The following is an 11,808-nucleotide window of genomic DNA, read 5'->3' as shown; positions in this document are numbered from 1 at the left end:
TGTTTATAAAAAAAATTACCTATTTGAATGGTCATCTTAAAAAAAAAAACTCTTTGAATAGTCTAATTTTATGCGCTTTTAAAACTTTTCTTTTAAAAATATAGCTTTAATCATTTCCAAACTAGACCGAGTAATTTAACACTCCAAAGCGTATCTTTAAAATTAAAATAACTATTTGCATGTTTACAAGTGATATATTTCTATTTACTTTGAAAAAAAGTATTTTTTTTTTTTGGTATTGTCGTTGTTAATATTATTTTTGTTTTTACATACCTTCTTCTAAAATATTTTATTATGTGAAGACTAAACTAATGTATCTTTTAGGTATAGATGAAACTAAAACGTTGTTTAAAAAAGTTTAGTTTTATCTAAACTTTGATATCCACCTTCAGGTCGTTCTAAATCTTGTTTCTACATTGACATCCAACTCCACTTTAAATTGGTTTGAATTTCAATTTTAAAAACTAATTAATGAGATAAGACTAAAGTGTCCAACAAATATATAATATATAGTTGTTGTCTTTTGATTGAAAGGTCATGAGTTTAAATTTTAATAACAACTTCTTGTGTAAAAAAAGGATAAAAGTGTGTACAATACACCAAATGATAGAACCTCGTTGACATAAGTTTTATTTTACTACTTCATTAATTACTTGGTGAAGTTCATTCACGTTGAGCTAAATTACATCAAGATACTTTAAATTATTTAATTGTAACAAATTGATTCTTAATTTTTTTCCCATACCAATTAGCTATTTTATGTTAATTAATTGTAACAAGTTGATCATTTAATTTTTTTTGTATCAATTAGGTTTTTCAAGTTATTTAACCGTAACAATTTGAGGTATTTTAAATTTTAAAAATGTAAGTTATTCAGAGTTTAAAAATTATAATTAAATAACTTACTTAAACGTTATGAAAAATACTTAAATCATTAACTAGTTACAATTAAATAACTTAAAGAGCTAATTTATTTTAATTAAAAAACTTAAAGATTTACCGTGTAATTTAGTCTTAATGTTGCTTGGTCGATGTGGTTGTGGTTTAAAAACAAGAAAGGCCAAATACCTCCCCGAGTCCTTTAAGTTTCGAGTTTGTTTCGGATATGTCCTTTAAGTTTCGAGTTTGTTTCGGATAAGTCCTTTAAGTTTCTAAGGTTTCATATAGGTCCTTTAAGTTTCGAGTTTGTTTTAGATAGGTCCTTTCTATCAACCTCCGTTAAGCCAAAATTGATATGTCTGTTAAGCCAAACTCGAAACAAACTCAAAACTTAAAGGACCTATCTGAAACCTTAGAAACTTAAAGGATCTATCCGAATCAAACTCGAAACTTAAAGGACCTATCTGAAACCTTAGAAACATAAATCTGAAACAAACGTGAAACTTAAAGGACTCAGGGAAGTATTTGGTACGACAAATGAGAATTCAATCTGGATTAGCATCTCCAATAATTTCGTTCGCTCAATGCTTATCATTTATCAATGCTGCCTATGTATGTATGTACACATTGTGCATTTATTCTCAGCTACCCACCTAACTCGACTGACGACTAATATACAAGCGTCTTTAGTCGCTTTTCTTGAAAGGTTACCGGCATTTTTATGCACTTTTAAAAGTCGCTGTTTTCTTTAAAGCAAAAATTCACTTATTTTTTTGACGAAAAGTCACCCTTAAAAGTCTATATTTTGTTTCCATGAAATAATTTCAATAGTTGACTTGGAAAAATTTGAATATCGTAGATGTGTTTAATTCATCGGTATTGTTTTCTAGAGACTAGAGACAATATGTTTGACTCCCATTTTCTTTGTCAAATAAACTAATCCGTTTCAAAATCGTTTAAGGTTTTTACACATATTAAATAATGTATTAATTAAAAAAATTGTTATTTTACCAAATTATTATAATCAACTATCGGTTTGTTTTTCATTAAAGAAAAAAATAATATTTTGAAAGTAGTGTATATAGTATATTAATAGAAGAGTACAATTGAAAAGAAAAAGTTATTATTAAATTGGAAACTGAAAGTGACATTCATTTTGAAACAAAATTTTTCGGCTAAAATGACACTCATTTTGAAACGGATGGAGTATTAAATATAATTTTACCTATAAATTTGAGGATTTCTTGTTCGAAGGGAGGTAAACTACTCAAGACTTTTGCATTTTATTTATGTTGTAATTTCGAATTGCATAAAGAATTCAAAAACAAATAAGAATGTATCAATGCAATGTTGTTTGGTCTGTATTGATAACTTGAGTAAAGAGTAAACATTTTTTATTTTAGATTAGACGTTTTAAAATATTTGAAAACGGAAGCCCCTTTATTTATCTTTATTGTGTGTAAATACTTAGTCGTGGGAAAGGAAACTCCACATCCGATTTTCAAAGGGGAAGATTCATCTTATTGGATCCTATCCAAAATTTTTCGTTTGTTAGGTTTGTAGTGAATAAGTGGAGTGATTGAGGTTTGATCCCGACTTCTGCATATATTATGTAATGTCTCTTGTCAATTGAGTTAAGTTCACGAAAGCACCCACACTTCTCATTTATATCGCAAAAATTAATAAATTTTGTTATTTTTGTCTTTTTGTTTCAAAGAGCATAATCAGGGCCGACGCAACGCTACATGAGGCCTTGAGCGAACTCCAAAGTGAGGCTTTTTTAGTTAAATAAATATTAATAATATTTTATTTTTCAAAAAAATTTGAGATACAAAATCATTTATTAAATTATCATAATCAAATTCATTTTTTTTTTTTTTTTTAAATTGAGGAATAGTATCCATGAGTTTCACTTTCATGTCTTCACGGCAAACATCAGTTACGTCATCGAAACCTCCCGACCCACCTGACAATGGTGGTGATAAGGGAATATTCAATGCAGAAAATAGAGATGAAACAAATGGGGGAAAAAAACCCATGCTCATGTCCTTCCGTGACAAGGTTTTGGGAACACAACCTTTTGTTATAAAGGAAAAAGTGGATCTGGTGGCAAAAAAACTAGCACAAGTTGAACACATCAAAGGTAATAGATTGCTGCCAATGCTTCATGTTCAAGATAGTGTGATGGAGGAACTAAGTATGCCATATAAAGGATGTTTGGTAGTGAAACTTCTCGACAAAAAGCTTGGTTACAACATGATGAAGACAAAGCTTGAAGCTGTTTGGAAGCCAAACAAAGGATTTGATCTTATGGAGGTAGGAAATTCTTTCTTCATGGTCAAATTTGACGATGAGGAAGACAAAAACAAGGTAATTAATGGTGGTCCATGGATGATTTTTGATCATTACTTAGCCATTCGAAAATGGACTCCAACTTTTAATGCTGCAACAGCCACGATCGATAAAACTATGGCATGGGTACGAATCCCGAATTTGAATCTGGTTTATTATGATGAGAGTTTGTTATGGGCAGTGGCATCAATGGTGGGAACACCGGTGAAGGTCGACATACATACGTTAAGAGTGGCGAGGGGAAAGTTTGCAAGATTATGCGTTGAAATAGATCTCACAAAACCTGTTGTAGGAAAAGTGGGAATCAATGGAGAATGGTATCATGTTCAGTATGAAGGTTTGCATGTTATTTGCACTCAGTGTGGTTGTTATGGGCATATTTTGAAAGATTGCAGTCGTAATCTCAAATCTACGACAGTTACACCTGAATCGATGGTGGCTCCGGCAACCGCCGCGCCTGAAGTTGCAGCAGAAACGGTTCAAAACAAAAACGGTAAGGAAATTAATGGCCCGAGCAGAATATCTGGAGAAACCGTTGAAGATATTTCGACCAAAGCTGTTAATTTAAGCATTGATGGCGATCCGGAATTTTTGCATGGTGATTGGATAAAAGTGGAAAGGAAAAAAAGAATTAATAAGATGAATGTGCGTGGACCTGGTGGGGATGTGAAAGCAGGAAATTTCCAAAATCTTAGGAATAGAATCAAAGAATTAGATGCTGAAAATTCTAATCTTTTGCATGGAAATAGGACCGTTGGCAACAGCTTCCAGCGTAACTCTCCAAAGACAAGCATTAAAGTGGGGAAAAATAAGCAAAAGAGATCTAGAGGTGACATTGGACCAAGTAAAATAGGCCCAAACAATGGGAAAGATAATCATATTGCTAGATCAAGTGGTGTCTACAAAGGGGGGTACACGGCAACTTTAATTTATGAGCCACAAAAAGCTAGTTGTGTTGAAGAAAATGGACCTACAGTCAAAGCTTGTGCAAAATTGGATAGCTCCCAATCTAATAGTGCTCTCGACATCAATTCTAAGGGAGGTGGAAATGGCAATATGTCCAATGTTACTAATGGAGATGTTTCTTCACAACAACATGCAAGTATTGCAACTCCTCGTGAGGAAATATTTTTGGCACATGTTGTGAATAATAATCAAAAAGATCATAACAATATTAGTAGCATGGATGGGGAGGATCAAAACATGGGACAAGCCCATGACATTCAAATGCATATGATCTGATGTGGTCTTCACACGCAAAGGTTTTTGTATCCTTTTATTTATTTTTTAATGATTGTGATTTCTTGGAATTGTAGAGGTGCTCAAGGATTGAATTTCCGTAGAGCACTTAATAATTTTTGCAGGAAAAACAAAGTGGATGTGGTGGCCTTGCAAGAAACACGTTGTAGCGGTAGTGTAGCTCGTAAGGCAATCAAAAAGCTTGGGTTCAAGAAGCACATTGTGTCTGAAGCTCAAGGTTTCTCTGGAGGTATTTGGTTACTTTGGAATAGGCCAGATATTGAGTTTGAGGTAATTCAGAATAATTTCCATTTTATTCACATTAAAGTTAAGGAAAAAGACGTTGATCCTTGGTTACTTACGGTGGTTTATGCTAGCCCTCGTGGTAGTGAAAGAGATACAACTTGGCAACAGTTAAGGGGACTTGCTGCTAATATTCAAGATCCTTGGCTGATGATGGGGGACTTCAATGAGATTGCTAGTCTTGATGAGAAAAAAGGAGGAGCTCAACATGATATTAGAAAATGCTTAAATTTTTCCAATTGGATTAATGAGTGTAGATTGATGGAGGTCACAACTACGGGAACTAAATTTACTTGGAGAGGTCCGAAGTGGAACGGACGTGATAGAGTTTTCAAAAAATTAGATCGTGTTCTCTGTAATGTTGAGTGGAGATTAAGATATCATGAGGGTTTTGCTAAAGTCCTTCCAAGGGTACAATCTGATCACCATCCTATTATGGTGCTTATGGAGGGGGAGCCTACAAATAGGGGTAATCGTCCTTTCAGGTTCGAGGCAGCATGGATCACTCATAAGGATTTTCATAGATTTTTGCGTGAGAAATGGGGAAGAGGCTCTGACTTGCTTCACACTATTGCTAACCTTACCCCTCAGTTGAAAGATTGGAACCATGAAACTTTTGGAAATATTTTTAAAAGAAAGAAGGAGCTTTTGGCTAGGTTAAACGGGATTCAGAACAGTCAAAACTATGGGTATAGTCATTTCCTTGAGGAACTTGAAAAAGATCTTCAAGAGCAACTTGCGATTACCCTTTACCAAGAAGAATGTCTTTGGTTTCAAAAGTCTCGTAGCAAGTGGATTGCAGATGGAGATCGGAACACGAAGTACTATCATGCCAAAACAATCATTAGAAGGCGTAAAAATAAAATTATGTCTCTTCGAGATGACTCTGGTGATTGGGTTGACGACCCAGATAGTTTGAAAAATATTGTTCAAAGTTTCTATGCAAACTTGTTTAAAGAAGATACTCCTATTCGTGATTATATCGCCTCTTGGACCACATATCCGAATGTTGTTGAGGAACAACATGAAAGACTTAGTGCTACTATCCGGCTTATTGAGTGCAAAAGAGCTTTATTTGACATGAGCCCTCACAAGGCGCCTGGAGAGGATGGCTACCCTGCTATCTTTTTTCAGCAGTGTTGGGATACTGTTGCTGATTCCCTATTTAAATTTGTCAACCAGGTTTGGGTTAATCCTTCTCTTATCTCTCTTATTAATAATACTTTGCTTGTGATGATTCCAAAATTAGATAAACCTGAATTTGTTTCACAATTTAGGCCTATTTCCCTTTGTAATGTTATCTATAAAATAATTTCTAAGGTGATTGTTAACAGGATTAAGCCTTTGCTTGATAGAATTATTTCTCCATACCAGTCTAGTTTTATTCCAGGTCGAAGCATTCACCACAATATTATTGTGGCTAAAGAGATGGTGCACGCCATGTCTAAAATGAAAGGTCAAAAGGGCTTCATGTCTATCAAAATTGATTTGGAAAAAGCTTATGATCGTCTCAACTGGAACTTTGTGAAGAATTGTTTGGAGGAGTGTAAATTTCCTCCGCAAATCATCCAAATCATTCATCATTGCATTTCCTCTCCGTCGTACAAAATAATGTGGAACGGTGAAAAAACTGATACTTTTTATCCTTCTAGAGGAATTAGGCAAGGGGACCCTCTTTCCCCTTATCTTTTTGTTATTTGTATGGATAAATTGTCTCACATGATAGCTGATCAGGTAGAAGCTAATTACTGGGTTCCTAAGCGCGCAAGCAGGTATGGTCCTCAAATCTCTCATTTACTTTTTGCTGATGATCTTCTTCTTTTTGCCGAAGCTTCTATTGAACAGGCCCATTGCGTATTGCACTGCCTTGATACTTTTTGTCAAGCTTCTGGTCAAAAAATTAATAGGAATAAAACACATGTGTATTTTTCCAAAAATGTTGATACCCAACTTCGCGAGGAAATTTTACAGCACACAGGATTTAATCAGGTAAATAGTTTAGGCAGGTACCTTGGAGCTAACCTTGCTACAGGGAGGAGTTCCAGAGGACATTTTAATCATATTGTTAACAAAATTCAGAGTAAGTTGAGTGGTTGGAAACATCAGTGTTTAAGTTTTGCAGGTAGGATCACTCTCACTAAGTCTGTCCTCAGCACGATTCCTTACTACCATATGCAATATGCTAAGATCCCAAAGACCATTTGTGATGAGGTTGATAAAATTCAGCGTGGTTTCGTGTGGGGTGATTCTGATCAAGGTAGGAAAGCTCATCTGATTAGTTGGGATGTTTGTTGTCTGCCTAAAATTGATGGAGGTCTTGGACTTCGACAAGCTCGTAATATGAATGAGGCTTTTCTCATGAAGATTCTCTGGAACCTGATTAACAATTCGAACAACCTTTGGTGTAGAGTCCTTCGTAGCAAATACGGGCGTGGGAAAGATCTCACTGCCCATATTAGTGTGCAGCCTTATGATTCACCCCTTTGGAAAGCTTTGGCAGGTATTTGGGATGATTTTAAGAGTCATGTGGTTTGGAAAATTGGAGATGGTCGTAGTACTAATTTTTGGTTAGATAAATGGTCTCCTAATAATGGATCACTTCTATCCATGAGCAATCAGGACTACATAGATACTACTCTTACTGTTAAAGATGTTCTTACTCCTTCAGGAGAGTGGGATATTGATTTCCTTATGAACAACTTGCCAGATGACACTGTTAGTAGGGTTCTTGCTCTTCCAGCTCCTACAGATGAGGATGGTCCAGATACTATTGGGTGGAGTGGAACCAATACCCATCAGTTTACAGTTCAAAGTGCTTATTCTCTGCAACATCAGAATTGTCCCACGTTGGAGGGTGACTGGAAGATTCTTTGGAAATGGCACAGCCCGCATCGCGTTCAAACTTTTATTTGGTTGGCTATTCATGGGCGAATTCTTACTAATTTGCGAAGAAGTAGATGGGGTGTTGGGATCTCTCCTACTTGCCCATGTTGTGGGAATGATGATGAAACTGTCCTTCATGTGCTTCGTGACTGCATTCATGCAACTCAGGTATGGCTTCATATTGTTCCTTCTGATTTTATAACTAACTTCTTTTCTTTTGACTGTAGGGATTGGTTTTTCAATAACCTAAAGAGGAAAATGGTTGGGACGAACACATCTAGATGGCAAACCACCTTCATGGCTACGTGCTGGTATTTGTGGAAATGGAGGAACAAAACTATCTTTGAAGCTGATTTTCAAAGGCCGAATAATCCAAATATCTTAATCCAGAGATTCGTTAGAGATATTGAAGACTACAACTTAGAGAACCTTCATAGAGGGCCTAAGGTGAAGGACACTATATACATAGGATGGAAACGACCTCAGGAAGGTTGGATCAAGCTCAACAGCGACGGTGCCTGCAAGGATTTGGGTCATATTTCCGGCTGTGGTGGTATTTTTCGTGATGCAGATGGTAAATGGATTAAAGGCTACACTAAGAAGATTGGAGCTTGTGATGCCTTACATGCTGAGATGTGGGGGTTGTATTTGGGTATAGAGATGGCTTGGAGGGAACATTTTGATCATCTTATAGTGGAAAGTGACTCGAAGATATTGATCGACATGATTTCTGACAAGTTCAAGTTTAATGGGAATATCCCTATTTTAGTTCATCGTATCAGGAAGCTGCTGAGAATGGATTGGCATGTGCAAATCAACCATACTTGGCGCGAAGGAAATAGAAGTGCCGATTGGCTTGCTAATTTTAGCATTTCTGTGAATCATTTGAATTTGGTCATTTTGGAGACTCCTCCTACTGAGCTTCAGAAGCTCATGTTTGATGATATTTCCGGGGCTTGCATGCCTAGGAATGTCCGGTTAACTTCGTAGTTTTTTTTTCTTTTCTCTTGGGCTTTGCCCCCTTTTTGTACCAAAAAAAAAAAAAAATTATCATAATCAAATTCATTTAACATTTATTTTTCAATCAACAATAAAGACAATTCATTTAGTCTTTCTTGAAACATTGCAAATGTGGGAACACCAAAAGCCTAATATATTGAACAAAACAAAGGGATGAATGATGAAGGAGTTGTTGTGTTTCTAAGGTTTCGAAGTCTAAAAACAAGTATGGGTCATGTTAACTTATGCCCTTAGGGCACATGTTAAGCAACTCAAAAGTAGAAATTGTTTCTTAAATTTTGTGCATTCAATTAGTTAAAAGTCAAAAAGTTAAATTCAAATACATTAATTACAACAAAACATTTCTATTTTTACTTATTAACTTGTGCCTTGAGGGCACAAGTTAACATTAGCCAACAAGTATATACAAAAAGTTTTTTTATTTAAAGAAAACAAATTAGCATCACAATTCATTTGACACAACGAGATGGAAGGCATATTTATTTATTTTTCTCGGAGGTCATTGTGTCTTTCTCTGAGGCCTTTTTTTTTCCAAGGATTATGTCACTTTGGACTATTGGACTTATCACTAATTGGAGGTTGTATTTCCTTAGTAAAAAAGAATTTTTCCGAGGTCTAAAGCTCTTGCTTGGCGTGTCGAAAGTTGCTCTTCTCCCTTTCAAAATTGTTCACTCCCACCATGAATTTCCACAATTAACCCCATCACAAGTTAATTGTCGCTCGGTATCCAACATGAGTTAACTTATGGTGAACCCCAGCAGCAATTAACTTACGCTCGGTACCAATGGAAGTTAACTCATGATGAGTTATGTTTTACATTAGAACACGCAAAAGTTTCTACCATCGTGTTTGAAATAGAAAGCAAGTGCGGATTTCATCCTGCAAACTCGAATTCCCAAAACTCAAGCAAATCATGTTTAACTTATACTCCAACATCAAGTGACTGATTATGATCATTTGACACTTGGCTGAAGAAGTTGTATGGGTGCTATCTTGGTCGATGCAATGAGTTGGAGCCTGGAGGAGACGGAGATATAGCTGACTCGATGGTATTGTTTGAGGCCTTTTTTGTTGTTCTTGGTTGGTGTCACCATTTTCACCAACAAGAGCAACAAACACGTTAGTTTGATATGATTGGACAAGATGAGAAATTTGTACAAGGTGCACGAGTGGTCTTGGGATGAGATGACATTGGCTTATCTCTACACCCAACTTTCTAATGCTATAGACCCTACAAAAGGCTTCATTGCCGGATACATGTTACTACTTGAGGTAGTAATTTAGCATGTTGTATAGCATTTTATAAGCGTGTTGATATGATTGTGTTTGTATATAGATGTGATGATGACATATTTGTTTGTTTGTATTTATAGGCATGAGCTCCGGCGCACTTCACCAAATTATATCTATGGAACCCTAATAAGAAGTATGTACGGCATTTCCCACGTGCCAACCGCTTTTGTCCGATAAAGAACCATATTATGAGAGAATGTTATTTGCAATTTCTCTATTTTTGTGTGGGATAGAAACAGTTTGTCAACTTTGACCCTTCAATAAAAAGAAACAAGCAGCGTAGGAGCCCGTGAAAGAGACGAAGATCAATAGATACAACTGACAGCAGGCTGTAACACAACAAATAAAATGTTGAGCAACAACTGTGTTTTTTTATTTCAAGTTTCCGATTTGTGGTTAATTGCATATGCATATTTACTTCTCATAATATTGAAATTATTGGACAATGATCCTTTTCAAGTTTAAGAAGGAATTAAAATACACAAACTTAGAAGAAATATTTCTCCTAATATTGACGTAAATTTAAGAAGATAATGAATATTTATTTCCTTCTTAAAATTAATATTTCTCCTAATATATGTCTATTTTGTACAGGGTTTTGTTGTGAGATGATAATTGAACATGAATACGAAGATAATGAATTTTCTAATTTTTTGGATTTAGGTCTTTTATTTGGAATTTGCTTTAAACGATGATGAATATGAAGATAGTGAAGGTTGATGAATATGAAGATGGTGAAGATGATAGAGAAAAATTAACGATGTTTAAGTTTTTGAGAGAGTATAAATTAAAGGTGTCCCCATAAACATAACTCAGTTGGTATGGACGATGCATTGTTGTATGTTGAGGTTTGAACCTTGAACACTCACGAGACTACTTAATTTTTTTTTTTTTTTTAGAATTCTGCTCTTCCCCCAGCACATTTTGCTCGCGCCCAGCGTGTTTTTTCAAATATACCCCTGCGTGAGTTAAGTCACGACACACCTTATAATCTTTGCGTGACTTAAGTCACGCACCACTGAACCTTTGCGCGAGTTAACTCACGCATGTTGGCCGGTGGTCAAAACTGAAGAACAAACGTTTTTTCACTTTGGTAAGGTTTTCAACATTCAATTAACACGTTTTTTTTACCACCTTTACACGTTTTTTTTACCATATTTATGGTAGATACAAACTAAGTTATCATTTTTACCTATAAATACCCCTCACAAACTTCCTCTTTTCCTCACATTATCTCCTCCCACTCTCTCCCCCTCTTTCTCTTCTTCTTTTTTGCTTCTATAGTCTCTAGGCTCTTTATACCCCTTTAGGTATATAGTGGTGGCTCTTGGGGGAAATAGTGGTCAATCGAGTTGGGGAAAAAGACATCATCCTTTGAGGTAAAATTATGTCTGCTTCCTTTTACTCCCAATTTTTTTTTACCTTGGGTAAAAAGAATCATCATGGGGTATAAAATGAACCAAATTTAAATTTACCTCAAGGCATCTTGATGTCTTTTTTCCCAACAGGACTGATCACTATTTTCCCCAAGAACTATTGATATATACCAAAGAGGGTAAAAAGATAATAAGTAGATCAGTGAATTCAAATAAAATATATGTATTGATTATTGTAATGTTTGAATGATATTAATAAAACGAGAGTTATATTTTTTAATTTTTTTTTGTATTTATATTTGCATTTATTTTATGTTTATGATTATGTATTGAATAAATAAAATCAAATTTATTTTCTAATTTTGAATTTATTTTAAGTGCATAAATAAATTAGAATATAGCAAATAAATAATTTAGAATAAAGTGAACAAATAATTTAGAAAATAAATAATTTTGAATAAAG

Source organism: Medicago sativa, chromosome 1 (assembly GCF_051527215.1).
Source record: "Medicago sativa cultivar Bolivia chromosome 1, Bolivia_mono, whole genome shotgun sequence".
Taxonomy (NCBI): domain Eukaryota; kingdom Viridiplantae; phylum Streptophyta; class Magnoliopsida; order Fabales; family Fabaceae; genus Medicago; species Medicago sativa.
Note: the sequence above shows the minus strand (reverse complement) of the source record.